We start from the raw sequence: 14435 nt of genomic DNA, 5'->3' as shown, positions 1-14435 counted from the left end.
CAAGGGGACTCTAGGGCCGCTACGGCCTCGTCTTGGACCGATCTGGCTGCCATCTTGCCGTCAACCAACCGCGTTTATTGATCTAAAGCTAAATCATGATCATGGTAGGCGCATTTAATTTGTCGTCACCAGAGCACCACCCACATACATCTCATTAACAATGCAGCTCATTTGCATGTTGTGAACTTTGTTGTGAATGAAAATCGAGAAATGGAAAATAAATCGCAAGCAGGTGTTAGTTTTCATTTTATTTATCATTTTGGCATACATTGTGCGCTTTGTCAGGAAAAGGCAAAGTCAAAGTGAAGTTTGCATTTTCATTTTCCAACTAACATTTTCATTTTCATTTTTGGCAGTAATATACCAGGATGGTAATGAAAATGAAATGACAAATAGACGTTTTCAATTTATTTTTATTTTTGTCACAAATGTATCGTGTTTATCAGGAAAATTAAAAGCCAAATGTATATATTTCATTTTATTTTTAAATTTGGCAGGATAATTGCACTGACACTTTGAAAATTAAATGGCAAAACGAGTTTTTCATTTTAATTTCACTGTTTTCATTTTAATTTTATTAATGGCAGGAAAAACCCCCCATACTCAGCAGGATTGTATGTGCTCTTGTATCAGATCTGTCCATTGTCATTTTTCATTTGAACCGATTCCTGCAAATTTAATCATTTCCGAGAATTCCTGCAGTGAATTCAGTGACTTTTGAATACAATTATGGCAACAAACCCTTATGAGATAGTGGAGGGACCGTTTCCTCACAAGATCTCGGTAGGTACGGTAAATGAAATAAGGAACTGCTTTTACGTCCAATTCACACCAAAGATTCGCAACAAGACAAAACCGTTGCAGAAAGGAGTTGCAGCAGTGTGAATTAGATGTTGCACGTCGTTGCAATCCGTCTTGAAACATTCACCATGTCTAGTCGCAGTTGCAAGGTTTTAGAATGTTGCAGCAAGTTGCTGGTTTGTAGAATGTTGCAGCTCATCTCATCGCAAATCTTTGGTGTGAATAGGCCTTTAGAGACACAGACATGCTCCTTCATTTGTCAGTAACACCGACAACACAGACTTGACTATCCCTCCCTGTGATCCCTACATGAAACACACATTCATTATCCAAACAGCACACATGGGTGGGCGTCAATCTTTGGGGAACTGGAGGCATACAAAGATGGAGTGAGGGAGAGGAAAGAGTGATCTTCAACAGGTTGATATGCGTATGGTGTGAGTTTGGCCCGAAGAACACCCAGCTCAAGATGAATGACTCAGACAACAAGGTTCATGGAGGACACAAATGCCTGGTGTTGCACAGGAAGAAAAAGAGAAGAGACAGAGGATTGTGGGTAAACAGAGGCATGCGGACACGTTCTGCTTCAGTCATTATGGCCCATATGTTCACTGTCTCATTTTCTCTCTCGTAACGCTGATTTGTCCTAAACATCATTTACTTAACAAATGTATTTTCATTTGCATATAGCATGCTACTGGATTTCCAAAAAGCCATTTCCATTAATCTCCTGAGGGGGGAGACCGGGGGACGATGACGATGACGATGACGACGAAGGACAACCTTGTGTGTGCAGATGTTATTTCTGCCATAACTCACTCACTCATAACTTATTCTGGTGACAAAACAAGCCAAAATGAGAGCCATAACTCTTTTACACACCTCTGTCATGCCACTGATGTGGTCTGTCACTCATAATGTAGACACACCCCTCCTCTGTGGTTCCATCCAACTGAATATCTCACTTTAAATGAGCTGTCAGCTCAAGCTGAGCATATATTTGGCTCCGACAAGGAGCTACAACTGTTACTTCAACTGCGACTTCTGGTTACAATTGATTTGATTGGGTTCACAGTATAAAGGTGAAATAAAAAGGTTTTATGTGGGCAAAAAAAAAAAAAATAGATTTACATAAACACTGGTGCTTTCGGAACCTTGATTTATGTTCCGTTTTTCTACAAAAATAGAAACAGTACATCCCATTCAAAATATTTCTTCATTCTATCTGTATCTGTAAGCTTTCAGAAAATGTGCAAAAGCCTGACAAAAGCAATGTAGAGGCTCAGGCCATATATCTGTATCAATATTCATTTTTTGAGCAGAAATGAACCTTTAGTTGTGAGAACCTTGCTCATAAATGCACAAGGAACGTACCAAAGAACATAATTTGATGAAACTGCCATTAATTCCTGTTGCCAGTCATTCTGGCACCTATAAGCCTTTGCTTGACCACTCGAAGCACACACAGAGATTCATATTTCTGCTCGTTGCTCCCTCATGGGCCCTCAGCTCCGAGTGCTGTTGCCATTCAGTACCATGGCCTTGCTTTCCCGGAGAGATGGGAGTCGGCCTGAATTCACTTGTCAGGCCCCCTCTGAACAATAGCTTGGCTGCCCTGTCCAAATGGCTGCATTGGATTACCTTGAGATGAGGTTGCGGGGGGAATGCACTCTGTATGTTGGACAAGGGGAAGGTAAAGGAGGAGAGGTTTGGGGGACATGATTCAATAAATAACAAATTCCCCTCAGCTCTGGGGAGCTTTGCTTTGTGCTTAATTGCATCGCATTGATTTTTCTCCCCCCCCCCCCTCCTCCTTTCTTTTCATCTGAGACTTTGGAGAGCATGTTGCTTTAGTCCCATTTTCAATCACTCAGCAGACCTTGGTGCTTTATGACCTTCTTCTTCGCTCTTGTTTTCTCTTTGTTTCTCTCTCGTTTTTTTTTCTTCTTCTTTCATTCAGCTTTTGCCTTCATTTCGATGTAAATGGAGCGAAGCCTGGGCTTTCAGTTTGAAGCCTCTGTGGTCGTTTAGCCAACCCTGAGTGTTTCGGTGCACTTGTTCGGAGTACTGTTTTCTTCTTCATTATTCCTTTTTCCCTTTTTACTTTTTGTCTTGTCTTTTTGTGAACTTCCTTCCATCTCCTTGCTCTGAAGAAAAAGACACATTCAGGGCTTTTTGTTCTTTTAAGAAATCCGTACTATTCAGGGGAATGTGGCCATATTAGCTGATGTCAGTGGAATGAATGCTTTAACCATGTTAAAGTAATAGCGTTTACAAACCACTGGTTGTTGTTTCAAACATCAGAGAAAAAAATACAGGCCAACAGGTCAGACTCATTAGATGAGTACTCAATAAATTATCCGTCACCTGTGGAGAACGACAGAAACCCACTGGCACAGAGAGAGCACCCAGAACTTTGCAGCACGCATTTACCAGATGAAGTGTCAGTCACCTTTAAATGAGTCTGCTGGCTCAAAGACATGTTTTGGGGCGGGACCTTCTGCCAAGAACAATGAATCAACTTTTAAAGAGACGGCGTGAAAGGTCTCTCTCCTCCTACCCGAAAGGCAGAAGTCACTGGGAGAGCTTCAGTGCCACACCTCCCTGTGTCTGACGAGAGGACGTGAGTGTGTTTACATCGCCGGCGCAAACAGTGGTGGATCACCTCTGCTCTCTCCAAGGCCTGACATTTCCCCATCACTCCTGTCACAATGCACTCCATTTAGAGAATGAAGGACAATTACACACAATGAAAAATGTCAGGCGAATTATGGGGTGCTGCTCTACTGTGCCGGGTGTCACTGAAGCCACCCAGTGCACTTCTTTCTTTCTCATTGCTTTTTTTTAAGTCTTTCCTTCTTTCTTTCTTTCTTTCTTTCTTTCTTTCTTTCTTTCTATCTTTTTTTCTTTCAGTCTTCCCTTCTCTCTCTTTGTTTTGTTTCATTCTTTGACTGACTGTTCTTTCTTTTTCCTTCCATCTTTCTTTCCCTTTATTTTCACTGAGGCCCTGATAGACAGTGTATTTGAGGAAGACAACTGAACCACAAAACAACAAAATCCATCAACATTCTCTCGGTGCATTGTAGCTGTTGGTTATGGCCACTGTGGCAGTAAGGTATACAGTGTATGCGTCGATCCCAACCCTAGACATTTCATCATTTCCTCCAGTTTCAATTTCTCTCTCTGTCATGACAGGCATGAGACGTCTCCTCGGCCTAAAGATTGCATGTTTGCAGAGAGGCGTCTCTACTCTTCTCTCTCTCGGTTCGGAGAAATTGTGATATTCTTGAGGAGTGTCTTTGTTGGAACAAATTCACCAATATTCATTCTAAAATTGAAATGACATGGAGGCAGGACCAATCGGTTCTGTGTGTCTTGTTTTTGAAATAACAAGTTTGCCAGCAAAACATATTAGACACTACCTTCCTATTTAGATAACATATATACATATATAGTCTATACAAAAACAATGTGTTGCAAGGCATGATTTAAATTGATATAAGGGGTTGGGAAGTTGAAGGGTCAGTTAATTTACATTCAGATTACCTGTAAAGTGCTGTAGTACAGCTATTAAACATACATACACATATTACTTTACACACAGTTGTAATGAGGGCCATGAAAGCCATGCTGTGACTGCCACTGATACATGACAAATGGAGTCAAAATGTGCCATAGCATGTCATTATTAGTTGACACATTCAAATTGCCAAAGCCCTGCTAATATTGTTCATGTGCTTGCACTTGCTGGAGGGGGTTAAGAGGAAGCAGGTGACAGCACAGTGTTTTAACGCTGAATGATGCTTCACTGCCTTAGCAACAGTAACCATGCAAAACATGGTGCCAAATCACTGGCAAGTGCAGTAATTTATTGCTTGCCAGATCACACAAAAATAGTACAAACTATCTTCAGCCAATTTTGTGTCTGTGTTATATGGTCTTTCTTTTCTTTGATTGTTCCCATATTAATTCATGTATAAAATAACATTCTATTTCCCAAATCAGAGGCTTTACATCAAACCAGAACACAGTTACATGCTGAATGGCACTCTATAAGTATAAGTATAAGTATAAGTATAAGTATAAGTATAAGTATAAGTATAAGTATAAGTATATAAAGCAAGAGTCATTCATGTTCAGATACAGATCACATCTTATAGCTGAGAGATTCACTTAATTTGTAGATTTGTGAAGTAAGCTACGTAAGCCTTAGCAATGACAAACAATGCACAAGAAGCTTAAAGCTCCATATGCCTTAGTCCACTCCCAGCTGGATTGGAATTATGGGTATTTCAGTCTCCTTACCTCATGGGTATTTACCAACCCTTGCGTGGTCCTTGCACGTCAACACACTCATTTGATAATCAAAGGTGACAAATACTTTTCCAATGCTCTGGGTCAAAGGTCAATATCCAGGTCAGAAGAAGTCAAGCAAGTCACATGGCAGAGTCACTACAAATAGATTTCATCACTCAGTCATCAGGAGTGATTAGTGACACTGTAGTGTCATCGTCCACTCTGGCTATACAACAACATATGCATATGTGCATAGTTTGGTCTTTCAGGTCTCCAAGAGTTCATCTACCAATGAGCATACAGTATTTTCACATAACAGAAAGATACTAATATTTTTTGATAACTCCTCCTATTCTCGGTTAGTGTATGAGGACCACAAGTAAAAATGGCATCGCTTACAGAAAGCTCAGTTGCCATTTGGCAGTGGTAGCCTTTTCTTACATGACTGATTAATATCCCATGTCAATGCTCTGCATATGTTTTAATTGATTAATATTAATTACTATTTTTAATTGATTTCATTGCAATGAGTAATGAGAGCCATAGGCAATGTGAAACACAAACTCATAAAAAACAATAGCTCGGCAATAAATGTTACCAAAATTACTATTATGCAATATTACTAATATTCTTTCTGCACAGTAGCAGTTAGAGTATTTCAGTGTCAGTATGTCAGTCCCTCCGTATTCCTTCCCAATACACACACACACACACACACACACACACACACACACACACACACACACACACACATTCACAGTAATAGTAAAGCTTTATTGGAGACCAGCAAACTCAACTCCTGAGATGACACAAGCTATGTTTGTATTGTCTTTTTGGGTCAGCCAGAGCATGGATGTCAGAGCAGAGATGAACAATAAAAGTGATTAAAATGACCTGCGTGGTCTCTGGCGTTTGGTGTTTAACTCAACTCCTTTAAGCTGAGAAGCGAGACAGGCATTGGCGAGGTCATAGATCATATAATTAGATTTAGGAAGTAATAAAATAACACATACTGCCACTAGAGGGCATTTGTAATGGCTTACATGAAATCACAAAAGCATCCAAAATATTTCACGTTGAAAAGAGAAGAATTCATTGCTGCCATGTGATTCAGTCTCCAAATGAAAAAGCACAGAAAGGATGCAGATGCCTTGGAAGCCTGCAATGAACAACTGAAACCTGGCACTCACTCCAGGGGTGCCTGGAATGGACTGGGCATCAGAAGTGGCATGGGGTGGCACCTCTGTCCTGCCCACCACCGCTCCCTTCCACAGTTTGCTCACTGTCTGCCCTCTAAGGGGTGTTCTTGGGAGACGTGGGCACAAATGCCACCTCACAGTGGGATGCCCAGAAGCCCCCAGGGCTCTCTCTGTCTCCTGTCTGAGAGCCGCCCCAGAAATCCCACACACTCAATCCTCAACAGCCCAAACACATCCATCTCACACAAATGCGTATCGATCCCTCTCCGCTGGCCGGCAGATTAAATCCATTGGGCGATCGTCATATCTTGGGGTCATTAAAAGGCCTCGTTATCGGAGGACTGGTGGCAGGGGCAGAGCCGGTTGAAAAGCTGTGGTGATGTGGAAGCACCAAAGGGTCGCCTGGCTGATTTTAAACTCTTTGAAAGGGAGCGTGGAGCAGTTCAAAGCACTCTGTCCGCATTAACGGCAGTGGCTTGCTGTAGAGTTTTAATAGATTTGATCGCTCACAGAGAGGGAGTCTGGTTTGCCACTGGGGTCTCCTTGGGAGCTGCTCCCGTGGTGATGGACACCCGTTTCCCGTTGCCAAGGGCAAGAGCATAAGAGCATGTACATGAAGGTTTATTTGTCTCCCTGTGTGTGTGTATATGTGTGTGTGGGGGTGTTTCATCCCACAATGATTCACATATGAATCATTGTCTATGACTTCAAATGTACAGTATTTTATCCGTATAGGTCTTCTATGGAAAGGATTCCTACTGATTGAACACTACCAAAGGAAGTCACATGTACTCTTGGTATGTACTTGGTATGTACTTGGTATGTACTTGGCATGTACTTGGTATGTACTCTTGGTATGTCACATGTACTCTTGGAATGTACTTGGTATGTACTTGGCATGTACTTGGTATGTACTCTTGGTATGTCACATGTACTCTTGGTATGTACTTGGTATGTATTTGGTATGTACTTGGCATGTACTTGGTATGTACTCTTGGTATGTCACATGTACTCTTGGTATGTACTTGGTATGTACTTGGTATGTACTTGGTATGTATTTGGTATGTACTTGGTATGTACTCTTGGTATGTCACATGTACTCTTGGAAGTCACATGTACTCATGCTCCTCCGTGCACATTTGCGTCCATCATGGCTGCCGTCTATCATTGACACACGGTCTCAATTGTTGGGAGGCACGCGACACCCCCCGCATGCTGCATTGATAACGCAATTCTTGTCATGCGCCGTGTGTGCGGAACATAGATGGAGGGGCATACCACTTCCTTAACCCATACACGCACACGCACGCAAACGCACAAAACACACACACACGCACACACACACGCACACACACACACACACGCACACACACACACGCACGCACACACACGCACGCACACACACGCACACACACACACACACACACACACACACACACACATTTAATGTATGCACCTAATAAAGATGAAGATAACAACTTTGGCTGCTTCACCCATGCAGTTTACTGCTCAGTTTCTTTTTAAAATATAACGTTAGGCGAAACATTGCTATCAAGTTGTGCTTGCCCATTAGTGATGCATTTACTCCTTGTAATATTACAAATGTCCACATGCTTATCTAAAAGCAATAATGGCAAAGCACTGAAAATCTAATGTTCATCAAAAGGATGACATGCTTCACATATGCTGTATCTATTCACAGAGTTGTGATATTGACAGACAGACAGACAGACATACATGCACGCACACACACCCTCACACATGCACACACACGCACACACACACACATGCACACACACACACACACACGCACGCACGCACACAAACACAAACACACACACACGCACACGCACACAAACACGCACACGCACACGCACACGCACACGCACACACACGCACACGCACACACACACACAGCCCCTGTAGCACCTTGTCTTTGTGCGAGTGGTGAGCCCTCCCACCTTCCTATCCCACCGCCACTGATCAGGGCACGCAAGAGTGACAGGGCCGACACACCAGTAGCCAATCAGGGAGCAGTTGGGATGAGTGACCTTGCAGGCCTGCAGCTGATTGGGACTGTCAGAGCTGTCAATCACTTCAAGACAATTCTGACAAGCAGAGTTAGAGGAGGGGAACAGAAAAAGAGAAGGAATGACATGAGGCTAAGAAAAAGAGAGAAAGGGGGGAGGGCAATAATACTGTATATAGAGAGAAGAGAAGAGAAGAGAAGGAAGAGAGTGAGAGAGGAAGAGAGGGGGAGGAGATGGTCTGTAGACAATGCCTGTCTAGATTTATGCAGATAGATTTTTGAAGTAATTGAGTGAGGGGGAGGGGGGCCTGATAACGGTTGTATAGCTGTGGGCTCCCCCATCGCCTGCTGTTCTGCGTGGCTGAATTGTGGCAGTGGTAGTGGTGGTGGTGGTGGTGGTGGCAGTGGTGGTGGTGGTGGTGGCGGTGGTGGTGGTGGTGGCAGTGGCAGTGGTGGTGGTGGAGGTGTGCAGCGCTGCTGGAGGACATGGGCACAGAGCATTAGAGCCGGAGGAGGACATGGGCATCAACTCATACCACACAAAGCTCTACTGGCACACCACAAAACACTCCTGGCATAGTGTCAAAATGAGGAGTGTGTTCATTTAATGTTAGCACAACTGCTCCAGCCTGGCTCATATGATGCCAGTACCATTATGACTTGTGATGTTATTATATAGACCATAAACTGACAACCAATGCTCAAAAGTGTTGTATTTTGTGTGGTTTGGTTATGTTGTTTTTCAGGACACATACAGCACTGTTTAAAAAGAAGAAAACAGATGCACTAAAACATGGATGTTTTTCCTCCATGGAATGAATTCTCCAGTGGGGGATTTCATCATGCTAATGAGGCCCAACATGAAGATGATATATCTCACACCTTTGGGAGAGGGAGGGGGTTTGGGGAGCCTGTGGGGCCTGGCCTAAATGTCTTCTCCGCATCATCTGTAGATCTCCATCCCCCAGGTTCACACAGATGAATGGGTTAGAACTATTCCTGGACCACTTTCATGGCATTGGCTTATGGTGTAATATGCCATTTTAAAACACCAGGTTCAATTTGTGGTTTCATCATTTTATTTGTGTAGCTATTTCAACAATGGTTATTGCTAAAATCGGAAATGGCTTCATTACACTATAAATCAGTAAATGTCTAAATGTTTGAATCCGTAAAGTATCTTTCTGTGTATTTTATTATATGTATCTCATAATATAATAGCATTTGTGTACTTTCAGTGAACTGCCAAAGATGCTGATTGAAGCGTCAAATTATGTGTGTTGTGTATCATCACAGTCAAAATGAGTCAGTCAGTCAGTGAGTGTGTTCTTTTTTTATGTGTGTTAAGTTACAAGATAAAAGAGAATGGTTAGAAAGAATACAGAGAGTGAAAAGTCTCCTTACTCTGCTATTCAGAGCGGATCCCCACTGAACATAACCACGAGCTCTTGGCTGGTGTCCATGATACATGCGTAAGCAAAAGGGGGCTACCATGGCGACTATCTTCATCTTCTCATCTCCTCCCTCCACCACTCACGGTGCCCTGTCCCTTCTCTCATCCCCCCCCCCCCCCCCCCCCCCCACGGGACAGGGCTTCCTCTGGCCGTCCTGCTGCGGCTGGGATGGACGGGAGATGCCCAACATGGCTTATCCTGTCAGGCCTGCTGCTCAGGAAGCGCAGCACATGGCTAGCCGCTCAGCAGGGTCCACCACAGCTTGGCCGTCATCCACCATCCCCCCCCTCACACTCTCACACTACTGACCAGCGTCCACTGAGCGAGCACTACTCTTACTGGGGCAAAAACCAGTGACTACATGTTAATGTGACATGAGGCTCAAATATTGTGCAATTGTGCTTTAGTAATTCATCATCAAACGGATGCTGTGTTTGCTGGTTTGTGTTTGTTTCTGTCTATAAATAATAAGAGCAGCAGCATTAGCACGAGGCACAATTTTCATTTGGCAGAGTAAATCTTAGCCATTTATGCCAACCACGAAAGGTGAAACGATCATACTGCTTTACACATAACATAAACAAAGCATGTTTTTACAAGGTTTAATCAAAAATGTATCGTGTTTTAATGTGAATCTGGGTTGGAAGCACTTACAGTTGTGAGCATCTTCTTGCAGCTTCGTTCAAAGATCAGAGGAACTGAGCGCTGAAATATTCAGCAGAGGGAGAGAGAGGGGATGAGCGTGAGGGTGTGTGTGGGGTGAGGGGGTTCTGGTGGTGAGATCAGGCCGTGCTATTTTTAGTTTGCGTTGGGAAACACAACATGGATGGGGTGCTCCACACACACACACACACACACAAGCATACACACACACAAACACACAAGCATACACACACACACACACACACACACACACGCATATACACACGTACCCACACACACATCACCCTGCTCCTCCAGAACAGCAAGGTGAGCTCTGTCTTGTTGGAGGGGTGAGTCATGGAACAGTGAGGTCATTGCTCTAGACGTACGCTCACAAGCAAATGAGCTCCCGCCGCCCAGCTGGGTTTTAGCTGTAATAATGTAACAGGTGAACCCAGGGACTGACCTGTGTGTCAGAGGCTATGATTAACCTTTGACCCAGTCACATTCTGAGTGACCTCCATGACCCCTGGTGACCTCACAGGTGATGTCAGACATCCAGTATTGTTCCTAATCACATTTTCCTGCAGACAAAGAATAGGTCCCCCCAAATAAATTTTAAAAGGTATTAGCGATCAAGAGCACTCCCTTTGAATTACTTTCAGCACCAGACCACTTTACTTCTCCCTCTCCTACAAACTAGAAGGTTCCATTTGCGAGCTGTATTAGACAAAACTATGCATGGATCTGATCCAGCAGAGTTCTTTTGTGGAAGCAATCCGGCGGTGTAAACTGGCACTTCACTTTAACTGTGCGGTCAGTTAGAGAAAAGACGCACTGATTCACCTTATCCCTGGAGCCTTCATGTAAAAGTTCTCGTAAATTACGGGGCTAGCAGCAGCAGCATTAAGGGAAGCAATTTTCTTTTGAGCTTTTTTCCCCCTCTTTCTTTGCCTTATATCTGACATTGCACCTTCTGAATATTCCCCTGGCCTGACCCAACTATGAAAGACAGCAAGAAAGGGAAGGGCTCCTAAAGGGCATTTTCCTAAGTAATGGCTGAAATGGAAAGAAGATCTGCACTCATTTTATAGAGGCATGTTATTACCAAAGGGGCTAACTGAAATGTGCCTCGACTTGCACATTCACATTCTTTGTAGTCCTCAAAGAAGGGCAGCTTGACTTTAAAGAAACCATTTAAAACCCTCCCGTCTATGCCACTGCTGATAATGTTACAAAACTCCAGAAGGCAATCCAGTTTGCATTTTTGCTGCAGCAAAAGAGGCACTTTGTGTTACATTACAGATCTCAATCGGACCTAGCAGTGTCCACTTTAATCTTTGAGTTCTTGAGTGAATATAAAGTATTACAAAGTGGGTTAAAATACTTCAGAATGTGGTGTCCAGTACGCAGTTTGTTAAAAAAAAAACGTTTTTTCAATCCTTATATGACCATCTCAAAAGACCACACAGCCCGGAGAGAGAGACTACGGTGTCAGCTGTGAACAGGAGCACTCTTCACATACAGTACATATCTGGCCTTACACCTTACACAAACATAGGGAAGGTGTTGAAAAGGAGACGGAAGACTTGGCGGGGAGAATAAGGAAGAGGAGGTGAGATCTCTCACGATGCAGAGGAAGAAAAAAAACTGCTAGGAGCAGCACTGACTAGGTGTATTAATAGAACTCCTGATTTAGCCACATGGAGTGTTCAGAGTACCTGAGTCCTGTGCAAGGTGTTGCTAATACAATCAGCTCACGGGGCTGATGGATTTGGAGGCTCATGGGTAAAACCAGGAGCTTCCCCAGTGGAGGGGAGCCGAAGGCGGCCTGTCAGCAGGAGTGAGCCCCTCATCTCAGCTCCGCTCCACTCTGGTCTCAAGCAGGGGTTCAGGCCATGGTTCTACACACAAACCTCCATCCTGGATACTGGCCAAGTTTATGACCACATCATCGATCCCGCAAACAGGAGAGAGGGAGGGGCAACCTCCCATCCCTGACCTCCATCCAGGACATCCGGAAAGTTTCAAGTTTTAATGTGTGTGTGTGTGTGTGTGTGTGTGTGTGTGTGTTTTCTCTTTTGTGTGTGCACACCTGTGTACTGGCCATTTCTGTTTCATCACAGGTGCCACTGCAGCAGAAGGCAGGCTCAGGGGACTGACCTGGATTTCTCTAATTTAGCTCACCTCCATGAAGTGAGTGGGCTGGGGCCTCAACACCTCCTCCTCCTCCTCCCTGTCTACTTGTCTCTCCTCCTCCTCCTCCCTGTCTACCTCTCCTCCTCCTCTTCCTCTTCCCTGCCTGCCTCTCCTCCTCCTCCTCCTCCTCCCTGTCTACCTCTCCTCCTCCTCTTCCTCTTCCCTACCTGCCTCTCCTCCTCCTCCTCTCAGTCAGTCACATTCTCTCTTCCACACTTCACTTTCTTATCTGCCTTTCTGTCTTTCTGCCTTTCCTTGTTCTACCTCTCCCAAGTTTCTTTCCAAAATCCATGCATATTCTCCCACTACGGTGTATGTGTGTGTGTATTCTTTCAGTAGGCAATGACGGCCCTATGGGATGCCTTAGGAAGTGGTCTCCTCCTTGTCCAGACTCCCCACACTACAATTCCACCAGAGGTGACAATCACACCATTGTTCCCTGAGACAATGTGGCTAAAAGGAGAGAGCCACAGAGGCCGCATAGGCCACGCAGGGTGTGGGGTGGGGTGGGGTGGGGTGGGGTGGAGTGGCTGTGCGTCTGTGTGTGTGTGTGTGTGTGTGTGTGTGTGTGTGTGTGTGTGTGTGTGTGTGTGTGTGTGTGTGTGTGTGTGTGTGTGTGTGTGTGTGTGTGTGTGTGTGTGAGTGTGTGTGTGAGGCAGGCAGACGGGGGGGAGGGGGATACAATGCACCTGGTGATACTGCCATGGGACACGGTGAAAAGAAGGGAGAGAGACAATTAGTGAAAGGCCATGTCTGTGTGAGTACATGCAGAGTTTTGTTTTTGAGTGCATTTGTTTCATTTTTGAGTGCATTTGTCTAAGAGTGTGACACAAGATTGACTTTTATAAGTCAAACTAAAAATACTTGTATATCGTACTCATACATATCGGCTCAGGTGGAAGTGACTTTTATGAAAGTTTATCTGCAACAAACTTTGTACTCCATTCGTAATTCCCAAACAACACAAAACAATATAGCTCAGAAAAAAAGATCTTGTTTACACAAGATAATTATACAAAGACATACATAGGAGACAAAGGTATAGACACCAGTACACACAAACACAAACACAAACACAAACACAAACACAAACACAAACACAAACACAACTCAAAGACTCAAAAGGCTTATTCTTCAAAAGAACCTTGTTTAAATACTGTGCCACTCTGAAACTGTTCCAACGACATATAAAAGCAAGAGATTTCTGTCATTGAACAAACATGATAACGCAAAGGTAAACAAACAAATAATAAATAAATAAATAAGTACAAACATAAAGTTACAGACACTGAAATGGAAAGGTATTACTAGATTCCCATAGTATAGGATTGCTGAAAGAAAAATAAATTGAAAACCATCTCAAAGAAATTGAAAGTGTTCTGTTATAGTGGAAACCTAAAAATCTAATAAAATGTCTTCAAAGCTTTTCTAAAGTCAGAGTTTTCCCTATACACTCAAATCTTACAAACACTTACAAAACAAGTGTGCAAAAACCTTGCGTACACAAACACACACACGCACACACAGGTGAGAAGAAAGACTGTCAGGAATTGTGAAGACCGTGTTTACAAGACCAAGTGTCACAATGAAAGCCATCTCAAACACAAAGTCTCACACACACACACACACACACATACAGGATTGCTGTGCGCAGACACACATACTGTATACACAGACACACACTCCTCTCGCATTGATCTGTGTGTCCCTGCATTCATCCGTCTGCTACCCAACCTCCATGCTACCTGCTCTGTCTACTCTTGTACACACACAAACACACACACACACACACACACACACACACACACACACACA

This window comes from Alosa pseudoharengus, unplaced genomic scaffold (genome assembly GCF_046254945.1).
Source record: "Alosa pseudoharengus isolate Yale_2024_CS ecotype anadromous, Long Island Sound unplaced genomic scaffold, YU_APseudo_1.1 YU_APseudo_1.1_scf_16, whole genome shotgun sequence".
Taxonomy (NCBI): domain Eukaryota; kingdom Metazoa; phylum Chordata; class Actinopteri; order Clupeiformes; family Clupeidae; genus Alosa; species Alosa pseudoharengus.
The sequence above is the reverse complement of the archived record's forward strand: the minus strand, read 5'-3'. Positions refer to the sequence as shown.